Here is an 11,844-nt window from a genome sequence, read left to right on the forward strand (position 1 = left end):
ATAAGGAAAATTAATTCAAGGTTGGAAAAAAATATAGTGGGCCACTTAAGGAAGCAGAGTCTCGGTTTAACATCTAAAAGATATTGAGGATTTTCCATGCATCCCACAACGACGGAATCTTTGGTCCTGCTGTTGTCAACGGAGTTTCCTGTTGAATGCATCCCTCAGCACTGGGAAACCCATGGCAAGGGTGTGCCATTGGTGGGACTAGAAGATCCCACCAACGTCAACAGCTGGAAAAGTCTGACCATATGATTTCACCTCGTAGCGGCTTCCTCAGCAGGAGTGTTAGGTTACCACTGAGCCATGCCTGACAATGAGTAAGAACAAGTTAACTTTGACTTCCCTCATCAACTCATTAATTTTTTTTCAGCTCTGTATTACAGTACTTAAGTTTAATGAGGTTGCAATGAATTGTACAGGAACAGGAAACAGCTATTCAGACCCTCCATTCTGTACTTCATTCTGTTAGTCCGGGGATTCCCTGTGTCCCGACTCCATTTCCCTGCCCTTGCTCCATTTTTTTTGATCCCATTAAATAATAAAATATATATATCGATCGCAGGTAAGAAAATTTCAATTGGTCCAACAGCCACAGCTTCTTGGGGAATTGATGTTTTCGGTTTGTGTTATTCTTTGTCTGATAAAGTGTTTCTGATGTCACTGCTGCGTGGCTTGGCTTGAATGTTATACCTTTGGATGCTTTTCTGCTGCTGACCCCAACAGTTCACATTTCCAGTTCTGCATTATATTAAAGCACAGATCTGACTCGGACAAATTTCAAATACTTCATTTTCCAGATGTTTACACTGGCATCCTCAGTAGACAATCTGTAATCATTGTTCAGTGCTAGCATTAACCCTTCAAGCAACATACATTATATTCTGCTGCTATGCACAGTTCTGCTTTCAATTGCTCCACCTTTGGTAGCCATGTCTTCAGCTGCTTAGGCTCCAGCTCTGGAATTTCCTCCTGAAACCTCATTGCCTCTTTAACCCTCATTCCTCCTTTAAAGAAGGTTCTTAAAACGTAATCCCTTGAGAAAGCTTTGATAAACTGCTTCTAATGTATCCTCTTATATGACTTGTCAAATTTTGTTTGATAATGCTCCTTAGGATTTCTTACTACAAGGTACTATATCAATGCAAATAGTTGTGGTTATTCCTCACCCTTCCCTCACACACCAACCTGCTTCAGTTGGCAGAAGAAACATGCTCTCTCCATGAGAGTTATTGAACAAACTGACAATCGGGGCGAGAAGAAGTAATGAGGATTTAGGCTGGAGCATGGGGACTGACACTGCAAGAGTTTTGTGACTTTGAATATCTAGAGCAAGGGCTGCAGTTGCATGGGGACACCATCACCTCCCAAACATCCCTTCAAGTTAAACACCACATTGACTCAAGACATAGCAACAATATAGGAATAGCAAACTACACCCAAATTCAGCAACTCCTCATCTAACAGCACTATGGGAGTGCCATCACCTACTTCAGAGTAAAACAGTTCAACAAAATATCTCAGCACTACCTTCTGAAGGGCACATGCGGATGGGCAGTAAATCTAGTGATGGACACATCCTAATTTTTTTTAAATCAGCTCTGTTAACTAGTCTTTACTTTTCAGAGGGATTGATTCCTTCCATAAGGAGGGGGGGGGGGGGGGGGGGGGGGGGGGGGGGGGGGGGGAGAAGAGTGGAATTATAGATATCATCAGCACTGTCTTAACATTAGGAGCCCTTTTAAAGTGGGACTCACTCACTTATATTTTGCCTCCTTAAAGAAAACTTATGTTCCTAATAGAAAAATGAGCTCTTAGTATTAAGGCAATTTGGAAAGAGTCTGAAAGGCAAGTCCCTATTCTCACTATTAGAGAGAGAAAGAGGGGATGGGACAGTCAGTAGAATGGATGGTTAGAGTGGATTGAAGCATGAATGAAGGCTAATGAAGGGGAAAGGAAGAAGTTGCAAGGTCCTGGAACTCAGAGTCAGTTTTGACCATTGCTTGTTTGTGTGTCATTGACTCACTATGAATGGATGGGAAGTGTGCAGTGACCTCTGCTGGTAAAAGAACAAGGTTTTGGTAGTACAGATTGTGCCTTGGGTTTTTCAGTTAATTAAAAGTGTGTGACTCCTAAGGCTCAAAATTGTAGAAGAGAGTTTGAGGTAAATCAAGGAGTCAAAGTTGGATGATGTCAGAAGCTGCAAATTGTTGGAGTTAAAGAAAATAGAGGGAGTGCAAAGATGCCTTTCTGTGGAAGATGGAGTTCCAGTAAGAGAGGTAGTTTTAAGGGTCCAATACAGTGATCAAATTAAATGAGGGAAGAGCCGGTAAAGCATTATAGTTTCAGCATAGGAGAAACAGGAGGAAAGAAGCATTGACCACATCAGTATCAAATAGTAACAAGAAAATTAATGGAGAGTGCAAGAAACTGGAAGCCAGGCTGAGTGAGGAATTAAATACTCTCAAATCCCAAGGTAAAAGAGTAGACTCGGGCTTAATAGAAAATTATAAGTTGTCCAAACATCTATAAGAATTGGGAAGAGTAAGCCATTTGGCTCTTTGAGCCTCTTGCACCACTCAATGAAATGAAAATCGCTTTTTGTCACAAGTAGGCTTCAAATGAAGTTACTGTGAAAAGCCCCTAGTCGCCACATTCCGGTTCGGGGAGGCTGGTACGGGAATTGAACCGTGCTGCTGGCCTGCCTTGGTCTGTTTTAAAAGCCAGCCATTTAGACCTGTGCTAAACCAGCCCCATTAACCAGCTCCATAAAGATCATGGCTGATCAGATTGTGGCCTCAAATCCACATACCCTATTAAACAATTCAAATAAATCAACTAAACTAAGGGATAAATTAAAGGGATATTGTCTTAAACAAATCACACATGAAACATCAAACCAAAATGTGACAAAGAGGGCTGATAAAGAGCGACATGGTGGCACAGCGGTTAGCACTGCTCCATCACAGTGCCAGGTACACAGGCTCGATTCCAGCTTTGGGTGACTCTGTGACATTTGCACTTTCTCCCTGTATTTATGTGCGTTTCCTCCAGGTGCTCTGGTTTCCTCCCACAGTCCAAAGATGTGCAGGTTAGGTGGATTTGCCATGATAAATTGCCACTTAAGAAAAGAGTTGATAAGGCACCTCCAAATCTTTTCTCTTTGTGGAAAACTTGAAGACTTTAAGAGAAAACTGTCAATGAGGATTGCGGAACGAAAACGGAAATGCTGAACAAAAAAAACAATAGGTGGCGACAGCCTCAAGAAGGGAAGAGATTCTCAGGTTGGGATTCTCTCACGTCAGGTGCAGCAAGCAGCCGATGGATTGGATTGGATTGGATTTGTTTATTGTCACGTGTACCGAGGTACAGTGAAAAGTATTTTTCTGTGAGCAGCTGAACAGATCATTAAGAAGATGGGGAAAAAAAGGAAATAAACGAAAATACATAATAGGGCAACACAAGATATACAATGTAACTACATAAGCACCGGCATCGGATGAAGCATACAGGGTGCAGTGTTAATGAGGTCAGTCCAAAAGAGGGTCATTTAGGAGTCTGGTAACAGCAGGGAAGAAGCTGTTTTTGAGTCTGTGCATGTTCTCAGACTTCTGTATCTCCTGCCTGATGGAAGAAATTGGAAGAGCGAGTAAGCCGGGTGGAGGGGTCTTTGATTATGCTGCCCGCTTTCCCCAGGCAGTGGGAGGTGTAGATGGAGTCAATGGATGGGAGGCAGGTTCGTGTGATGGACTGGACTGTGTTCATGACTCTCTGACGTTTCTTGCGGTCCTGGGCTGAGCAGTTGCCATACCAGGCTGTGATGCAACCCGATAGGATGCTTTCTATAGTGCATCTGTATTTCTATGGTGTATCTGTAAAAGTTAGTGAGGGTTAATGTGGACATGCTGAATTTCCTTAGTTTCCTGAGGAAGTATAGGCGCTGTTGTGCATTCTTGGTGGTAGCCTCGACATGGGTGGACCAGGACAGATTTTTGGAGATGTGCACCCCAAGGAATTTGAAACTGCTAACCATCTCCACCTCAGCCCCGTTGATGCTGACAGGGGTGTGTTACTTTTGCTTCCTGAAGTCAATGGCCAGCTCTTTAGTTTTGCTGGCATTGAGGGAGAGATTGTTGTCACTGCACCACTCCACTAGGTTTTCTATCTCACTCCTGTATTCTGACTCGTCATTATTCGAGATCTGAAGGTTTTTAAGAAAAGAAAATCAACCACAACCGTGAGTAAAGGAAATGACAGTTTGAAAACTTGCTTGCCGTTGAAGTGGGTAGAGTACAAGTTTCAGAGACCACGCCCATGGTGAAACAAAATGGGCTGCGAGAATGGGGATTTGGAAAGCTTCTGACTCTGTACAGGCAACTACTGAGGTAGGTGGGTGGGTGTGGAGTCGAACCACAGTCAGGCAAAAAGGAAAAAAATTCTAAGCTGCATTCTGGATAAGAGGATCACTTGTGCCACACATCTAAAAGAATCGGAAGGGAGGAAGTTGGTTGGAGTAAAGATCCTTGAGCCGGGATCCGGAATGTCGGGCGAAAACAGGCACCATGGATGAATTTGAAGAATTTGAGGCTTGGAACTCATAAGATTCCAAGTACATATCATAGTGAATCAAACAAAAGAGGACCTAAAGGTTGCAACCTTTCTCAGTTTGTCGGGTGCAAATCTTTTATGCTACTTACAAGTTTAGTTCACCCAGCAAAACCAAGGGTTCGGGAACTAATGAAGATTTTAGAAGGGCATTTCTCACCTCGATTATTAAATTGCAGAAAAGTTTTGGTTCCACTGTCATAGTCAGGAAGAATCTGAAAGCATTTTACAACTTGTAGCAACTTTAAGAATCCTTACAGCACAGGAGGCCATCATTTGGCCCATCAAGTCTGCACTGGCCCTCTGAAGGAGCACTCTACCTAGGACTACTCCCTACCCTAACCCCACCTAAGCTTATATCCAATTCTTTTTCTTTCCAATTAAGGGGCAATTTAACATGGCCAATTCACCTACCCTGCACATTTTTGGATTGCGGGGGGGGGGGGGTGTGTGTGAGACCCACGCTGACATGGGGAGAATGTGCAAACTCTGGACATGGGGCCAGGATCTAGCCTGGGTCCTCAATGCTGTGAGGCAGCAGTGCTAACCACTACACCACCATGCCGCCCACAATCCCACCAAACCTGCATATCTTTGGACACCATGAAGCAATCTTAGCATGATCAATCCACCCAACCTGTACATCTTTGGACTGTAGGAGGAAACTGGAGCACCTGAAGTAAACCCAAGCAGCCACTGGGGGAAAGTCCACAGTCACCAAAGGCTGAATTGAACCCGGGTGCCTAGCGCTGTGATGCGGCAGTGCTAACCACTTGCCCCAAATCAAGGTTAGCAAAATACTTTTTTTTGCAACACTTGATGACACCCTTCGATAAGCTCGAGGAATCTGCTTGCTGGAAGCGATTTAACACTCAAAGCTTCTGTGGAAGTTGTATAACTATGAAGCATCTGCCTTTAAAACCATCAAATGAGATAATAAGGACATAGACAGATGTGGTTGTACCATTAAAAGGATGCATTATAGTAAAAATAAATGGACAGACAGCGGAGATGCCTCTTCATGTTTCTGTGGAACTTTTCCTGCTTTATTTGGTAGAACATGGCTGACAAAACTCTCAACTGTGGAGCAGTAAATTGACTAGTGGAGCCCAAGAACAACCTACAACAACTCCTGAAGAAGTAGGAGAAGGTGTTTGAAGATTCACGAGACTCATCCAAACAGTACATCAAAATGTCTCGAAGCTAGAACCGTACCATACGCCATCAGGCCACAAGTTGAAGAAGTAGAAAGGCGAGTCCAAACACACACACTGACACACATAGGTCTGTTTTGCGATAGAAAACTTCCTTTTGGAACAACATCTGCTCCTGCTCTTTTTCAGAGGTCTGTGGATCAAAACTAAGTGGGCTAAATGGGGTGCAATGTTATTTAGATGACATTCTAATCACCGGTTCGAGTGAACAGGACCATTTGAAGAACTTGGAAGCTACTCTGAACATCCAAGTGTGACTTTTTCAAGATATTCATAAATGATTTGGACCACATCAGATGGCGTACACAAGGAGCCTTCTTTGGCAACATCTTAGAAGCACCACATCCTCAAAATGGGTCATTTTTAGGATTGATCAATTATTATTGTAAATTTGTGCCAAACTTAGCAAAATGATTGAAACTTTTAGCCTTATGTGCCAAAAAAAGTTTGGCACGGGTCAGAAGAATTTGAAAGTGCTTACAACAAGGTACATGGCGCCTTCTAACTTGGTTCACTACAATCCCAAACTGTAGTTACAACTTGCTTGCAGTGCGTCACCCTGTGGGGTTGGTGCAGTTGTCTCGCATATAATGCCTTCAACAGAGGAATGACCAATAGAATTTGCTTCACAAACTCTTACTAGCGCAGAAACAAATTACGTTCAGCTAGAAAAAGAGGTTTTGAGCATCATTTTTGGGGTAAGAAGGTTCCACCACTACCTTTATGAACATCATTTTACTTGACAGATTATCGACCCTTGATGACAATCATTGGACCATATAAAGGTTTCCTTCTTTAGCAGCTAGTAGGTTCCAGAGATGGTCTTTGATATTGTTGGTACACTCATAAGATATCCAATGTCATAAGTCAGAGCAACATGTCAAGATTTAGACATGCTTTGTCTAGATTGCCGTTACAAGTCAAACAAGAACCTGAAGAACAGTTTATCAACATCTTGTATTTCTCACTCATGGATAAGGTACGTGTCACTTCATCTCAAGTGTACAGAGATATACCAGAACCTACCCAATAATGGGGAAGGTGATGGACCGGATACAAAAAGGAACAATGTCAGACGCTCATTGTAAAGATCCAGACCTCAAGCTCTACATCACACAAAGACTTGAGTTGACAGTTCAGAATGGAACTTTATTATGGGGAATGTGTGTGATCATTCGTCCCTGCTTTAGTAGTAAAGTTCTTGACCAACTGCATGAGGGACATCCTGGTGTGGTGAGGATGAAGGAACTGACATGTAGTTATTTTTGAAGGTCAGGATTAGATGCTCAAATCAAAGAGAAAGTGAGGTAAAGTCAGTCCTGTGCAGAAAGAAAAAACACTCCATCACTGCATCAATACATTTGTGGGAATGGTCGACACAACCATTGCAGAGAATTCAGAGACTATACTGGTCCAGTGGAGGCTCACATATTCCTATGATTGTGGAAACACACTCTAAATGGCCAGAAGTCGTGATCATGAAAGCCACAACAATCAAATAAACCATTGCGAAGCATGGGGAAGCATGATAGTACAGTGGTTAGCACAGTTGCTTCACAGCTCCAGGGTCCCAGGTTTGATTCCCAGCTTGGGTCACCGTCTGTGCGGAGTCTGCACATTCTCCCCGTGTCTGCGTGGGTTTCCTCCGGATGCTCCGGTTTCCTCCCACAGTCCAAAGATGTGCAGGTTAGGTGGATCGGTCATGCTAAATTGCCCTTGGTGTCCAAAAATGGTTAGGTGGGGTTACGAGGATATGGTGGAGGTGTGGGTATAGGGAGAGTGCTCTTTCCAAGGGCTGGTGCAGATTTCATGGGCCGAATGGCCTCCTTCTGCACTGTAAATACTATGTTTCAAATTCTATGATTATAGATGAAACATTCACAAGTTTTGGGACACCAGAGTATGTCGTAAGTGACAATGGTATTCAGTTCACTTCAAAGGACTACTTAAGAGGGAATCGTATATAGCACATAAAATCAGCACCTTCCTGCAACAATGGGTTGGCCGAATGTTCCTTCCAATCATTGAAACATTTCATCATGGCCTTGAAGGACCAAAGTACATGAAGAAGAGTAAACAAATTCTTAGTGTCTTACTGGAACACCACATACTTAACAACAGAGTTCACCAGCAATGCTGCTGTTCAGGAGGTAACTGCAAACACAGTTTGATTTGTTAACTCCACCTAATACTTCAGAGATTGTCAAACAACAACAAGCAGAGATTGTTAGGAGAGAACAAAACTCTAAAAAAGCGAGTATTCAATCAAGGAGAGCAAGTGCCACCCAGAAGCTACACCACCAACGAGAAATGGGTACCTGCTGTGATCCAGCAAAGTCAGGTCCAATGTCATACACTGTACAGCTGGATGATGGAAAGAATTTGGCGGTGTCATGCTGACCAGCTATTAGCTTCACAAAGTGAAATTGCAGATACTTCTCAAGACGTATTTCTGTTGGACAATGTAGACAGCGATATTTCGGAAGAGGCCAGACACAAAGACAAGCTCAGATTTTGTTTCTGAGTACTTCCCGATGCCGATAGAGATGGAACTTCCCAGGAACTGGGAACTGAGATGGAACTGCCTACTGAAGGAAAAGAAGACACTTCCAATATCTCGAGTAACCCAGATTCCAGAAGGAACTGTCTTACGGAGTTATAAATATGAAGATTATAAAGAGATAATGCATAAGTGGGTCTGTTGTAAAAATGTTAAGCAGTTGTATTAAAGAAAGGGGTGTTTTTAATCAGAGAATGCAGCCCTGCTGGTGAAGCATCACGTGATTTGTAGTGACTTCAGCAGTGTTTACGTGGGCTTCAGTTCTCCATCTTAGATTGTATAAGCAACATCCCTGATTAAACCTCTCATCGTGTTTGTAAGAATCCAAAGTGTGGGCACCTCCATACCTTTTCTCTTTGTGGCAAACTCAAAGATGTAACAGGTACGGAGTGCATTTCCATGAGATGGCTTGGGCTGTGAGGCATCGGTTCCCGAGGACAGGTTAGGACCAATGTGAAATACACTCCACATACCCTGGATAACTGGTTGGTCAAGAATCCATCTCTACCTTAAAAATATTCATTAACCCTACATCCGCTGCTCTTTGTGGCTGAGTGTTCCAATGATTCACAACTGGGAGATTTCCAACCAGCCAAGCCCGTCAGGAGAAAGCACCCCATCAACCACTGCTGTTCTCATACCACCCGATGTGTGAAGATCATCTTTTATCATCGCATATAAACTGCACTTTCTGACTCAAATTGTCAAGCACACCTTTTGTGTGGTCATTTTCAGGGAGAAGGCCCATCATGTCATACCCCAGCCAGCAAGTCAGACATTGCGGCTTCTCCTGGACTCATCCAATTGGCTCGACCACATTACAGCCATTCTTACTCAATATTGTGCAAGTATCTGTGCACTGTAATTGTGCTTAGGACTGGGTTATGGATGACTTAATGGCTGACTGCTGTGGGGAATGATTAGATTATTTTAAATCTCGAAAACCATAAACTTAGTTGAACTGTTCAAACCTCATCTGATGACTCCTGGCACCTTGTGGAATGCCTAGCTTGCGGGCATCATTTACTTTGGACCTGTAATCCTTGCTCACACTCATGTTGACCAAGAGGGCAGAGTAAAGGAATTGGGGGTGCAATTCTCCCATCGGGAGACTACGTCCCGATGCTGGAGTGAAAACCGGAGTGTTTCACTCCGGCGTCAGAGGCCGCTCCCAGCCCCCTAATCTCTGGCCCCCGGGGCCCTTGGCGCCGTGTAAAAGCGGCGGCGCATAAATGACGTCACCCGCTCATGCGCAGATTGGCCAGTGCCAACCCACGCATGCGCGGTTGCCGTCATCCCCGCAGCCGCCCCGCAAGAAGATGTCGGATGGATCTTGCGATGTCGAATGGATCTTGCGGGGCGGCGGAGGAAAGGAGGTCCTCCTTCAGAGAGGCCGGCCCGCCGATCGGTGGGCACCGATCGCGGGCCAGACCTCTTTTGAGGCCCCCCCCCCCCCGCCAGACCTCTTTTGAGGCCCCCCCCCCCCCGCCAGACCTCTTTTGAGGCCCCCCCCCCCGCCAGACCTCTTTTGAGGCCCCCCCCCCCCGCCAGACCTCTTTTGAGGCCCCCCCCCCCCCCCAGCGTTCCCGTGCTATTCCTGCCGGCAGCGACCAGGTGTGGACGGCGCCGGTGGGAACCTGTCGTGTTGGGCAGGCCGCTCGGCCCATTTGGGCCGGAGAATCGGCGTTCGCCCGTTACAAACGGCGAGCGGCGATTCTCCCAGCTGTGAATCTCATCCCGTCGGTTGGTGGGTGTGGGTGTGGGAGAATCGCATGCGGATGCCGGGGCGGCGTGGCGGGACTCGCTCGGTGCCCCGGCGATTCTCCCACCTGCCGTTGGGGGGGGGGGGGGGGGGGGGGGGGTTCCGCCCAGGGACTATTATACGGCTTGGATACAAGAAATTAATTTAAAAATTGCTTTCCAGTAAAACCTACAGCAAGCTGTATTTTCCAAGAGCAAACGCATACATAGTCAACTCCCTTCACATCAAGGTGGCATTGCTGATAAAGGTTGCACATAGCAAGTAGCGACTATCCTGTGGGTCCTTACAATGGCAACTTGCACTAAAGTGCAATGCTGGCTTGGATCAATAAAATGACTATCAGATAAAGGAACACTAGGCGCCAAGTTTTATTATATTACCGGACTCAATATGTCGACCAGTGGTTTGGCCAGCATGAAAGAATAAGATCAGAAAAACATTTCTTAGAAATTGGATGAGCAGCTTAACTATAATAGGTGGGTCTTCTCTCTTCATGGGCGGGATTCTCCGACCCCACGCAGGGTCGGAGAATCGGCGGGCAGCGGCGTTATTTCCGCTCCCGCAGGCTTTTTAAATCTCCCACCGGCCAAAAACCGGCGTTGTGCAAATCCCGCCGGCAGCCTCTGAAAACAGCTGGCGCCGGCGGGATTTCATTTTTTTTTTAGTGTCCACAAATCTCCGGCCCGGATGGGCCGAAGTCCCGCCGACGTGGCCACGGGTCACGTCGGCGAAAATCACAGTTGCTTTAAAACGTAGTCAACCATTGATGATGGTTGACGCCGTTCAGTGTCGGGGGGGGGGGGGGGGGGGGGGGGGGGGGGGGGGGGGGGGGGGGGGGGGGGGGGGGGGTTTGGGGGCAGCAGCGTGCAGAGGGGGGGCGACGGATGCCCGGGGCCAACGCACCGTCGCCCCCCCCCTCTGTACGCCGCTGCCCCCTACCCCAACCACCCCCCCCTCACCACCCCTACCTCCCTCCAACGCCCCTACCCCCCTCCCCACCACCCCTACCCACCACCCCTACCCCCCTCCCCAACCCCCCTCCAACGCCGCCCCCCCATCCCCCCTCCAATGCCGCCCCCCATCTCTCGCAACGCCGCAACCCCCCCTCATCGCCGGGTCCCCCCCCCTCAACGCCGGTACCCACACACCCCCCCTCTCTCCTCCTCCCCCCCTTCCTTCCTCCGTTAGTGGGGGGGGTGCGGCGTTGGAGTGGGGTAGGGGTGGTAAAGGGGGTAGGGGTGGTAAAGGGGGTAGGGGTGGTGAGGGGAGGGGGTTGGGGTAGGGGCAGCGGCGTGCAGAGGGGGGGCGATGGTGCGTTGGCCCCGGGCATCCGTCGCCTCCCCTCTCTGCCCCTGCCGCTGCCCCCATGCCGGGTCCGCTCTCTCTCCCCCCCCCCCCCCCCAATGCCGGGTCGCTCTTCTCCCCTCCCCCCCCCATGCCGGGTCGCTCTTCTCCCCCCCACCCCCACCCACCCCCATGCCGGGTCGCTCTTCTCCCCCCCCCATGCGGGTTCGCTCTTCTCCCTCCCCCCCCCCCAAATGCCGGGTCGCTCGTCTCCCCCCCCCCCCCCCCCCCATGCCGGGGTCGCTCTTCTCCCCCCGCCCCCCCCCCCCCCATGCCGGGTCGCTCTTCTCCTCCCCCCCCCCATGCCGGGTCGCTCTTCTCCCCTCCCCCCCCCCCATGCCGGGTCGCTCTTCTCCCCC

Source organism: Scyliorhinus canicula, chromosome 2 (assembly GCF_902713615.1).
Source record: "Scyliorhinus canicula chromosome 2, sScyCan1.1, whole genome shotgun sequence".
NCBI lineage: Eukaryota > Metazoa > Chordata > Chondrichthyes > Carcharhiniformes > Scyliorhinidae > Scyliorhinus > Scyliorhinus canicula.